At 34.6% G+C, this 2,185-nt stretch overlaps 1 pseudogene; it reads left to right on the forward strand.

Moving 5' to 3' along the window:
• The first annotated feature begins 299 nt into the window (after positions 1 to 299).
• LOC127557111 (ADP-ribosylation factor 1-like) lies at positions 300 to 883 on the forward strand (annotated as a pseudogene).
• The last annotated feature ends 1,302 nt before the right edge of the window (positions 884 to 2,185 follow it).

Below are 2,185 nucleotides of genomic sequence, written 5' to 3' on the forward strand. Positions count from 1 at the left end.
CTTGCATGAATATGCAGACAGATGCAGTAAAGAGAGTAGGCACAGTGTCTTCCCCCTACAGGGCCCAGCTTCAAAGATGTATGAAACCATATACAAAGGGTAAGTAAAGGTCAGTATTTTTTAATGAATAATTAAGAATATCCATAGAGAGTTTATGGAATTTATAAAATAGTGGAACTGAAACCAGCTGAAACCTAGAGAGTCAGTAGTAGCCATTGATGGGTGAGGACATGGGAAACCCAGAACTTCAGGAACAAGGAGGTTTCTTTTGCCAACATTCAACACAACATACTTGGAATATGGGGAATATATTAGCTCACCTTTTCAAGAGCCTCTTTGGCAAAAAAAAAAAAAAAAAAAAAAAAAAAAAAAAAAAAAAAAAAAAAAAAAAAAAGGTCCTAACACAATGCAGGAAAGAATTTTGCACAAAATTATTTGCACATGAATTATTTTGCACAAGCTGAAGCTGAGTGAAATAGTAATTATTAATCCCATGATAGATTTCATTGTAAAAACTGTAGAATACAAAAACATTTGCTTCACAGTATGTAATGTGGGTGTCCAGGATATCATCCAATCCCCATGGTACCACTACTACAAGAATACAGAAATACTGATTTTTCTAGTTGACAGTTATGATAGAGAAGGAGCAAATGAGACCTAAGCAGAACTGACTGACAGAGGATGATCTCAAAGAAGCTGTCTTATTACAGTGTGGTAATAAACAGGATTTCTAATACCATGAATATAGCTGAAATTACAGATAAATTTGGGAGTGAATTCTCTTCAGCACAGAAATTGGTCTATTCAAGCCATTGTGCCACTAGATGGGATTTATGGAGGACTAGTTCAACCAGCTCTGAAATTAGAAATGAAACAATAAACGTTCTTCCCTCTTTCCTGTAATTCTGTCCTGTTCACTCTTAGCTTTACTCCCAAGTAGCAAACAATTTTGCTTTATTGTACTGAGTTCTGGAAACTGTTTTTCCTACCTCTTATCACAGTAAGTATTTCTCTATGCTGTAAATGTGACAAATACAGACCTACAAACAGATATCTTGGGGAAAGCAAATAGTTTTAGTTTCCAGTGGGACAGTTTCTGGCACTTCTGTTTAATTTTACTTACCTTTTTACTGTGTAAAAAAAAAAAAAAGTCAAATCATCCTTTAGTACTGAGAAGGGATTTTAAGCATATTGACACTTGGGTTTCTGGGAGTTAACATGCAACAGCAAATATGACTATTACTTCTGCTTTCTTGTTACATCTATATTGAGATCCATTTTGAAGTTTGGCAAGGAGGCACAATGAGTAGAGCACTGGCATTAGAGTCAAGAAGACTTATATAAATCCATTCTTGATTATTAGCTATGTGACTCTGAGTAAGTAACTTATAACCATTTGCCTTAGGTTTTAGTTTTGCCTTAGCTCTTAGCAAAATGAGCTAGAGAAGGAAATGGCAAACCTCTCTTTTTTATTTGCCAAGAAAACCCCAATAGTGTTCATGAGTCAGACATTATAAAAAAACGACTCAACAGCATAAATTTGTAATCTGAACTCAGTATTTTTTTTAAAAGACAAGTAATGTATTTGAATATATAAGAAAAAATTTATGCTTGGTGTAGGTTTTGTAGCAATAACTTGAATATCAGGCTATTAGAATTGTCTGTGGCTTCTCTTTTGAAACTTAAAAAATGATGATAAAAAAGCTTGTGGTTCAGAGTAAGTTGCGCATTGAAAGCATTAGATGTTCAATCATAAGCCATTTATCACTAGATCTCCCCACCCCCTGCAGTTTAGGTCAATGTGATTTGTTCTCCATTATACTTAAATAACTCTTAGTAAGAAAACAAGGATGATTGGCCATAAACCTTGAGAAGAGCTTCTTGATATATTTGGAAAACAAAAACCAGCCTTTTAATTTTGGTCAAGTGCATGTTGCTTCTGTTTGAAACCACTACAGAAATCTCTCCAGTCTGTGTTGCCTTGGTATTTTGAAGACAGCCAAAAACACTGGGTATTTCTCCATGATATCTAGGTTTTGAAAGAAAATAACTGAGCAAGGGAGCTTGTGTAGTCATTCCATTCTACAAGTCCTCTTTGGAACAATCACCATATCTGCATATTGTGAAATGCCTTTTGTCATTGTTTTAGTTATGTTCAATTCTTCATGATCCTACTTGGGTT

The sequence above is a fragment of the Antechinus flavipes genome, chromosome 3, assembly GCF_016432865.1.
Source record: "Antechinus flavipes isolate AdamAnt ecotype Samford, QLD, Australia chromosome 3, AdamAnt_v2, whole genome shotgun sequence".
In the NCBI taxonomy this organism is placed as follows: domain Eukaryota; kingdom Metazoa; phylum Chordata; class Mammalia; order Dasyuromorphia; family Dasyuridae; genus Antechinus; species Antechinus flavipes.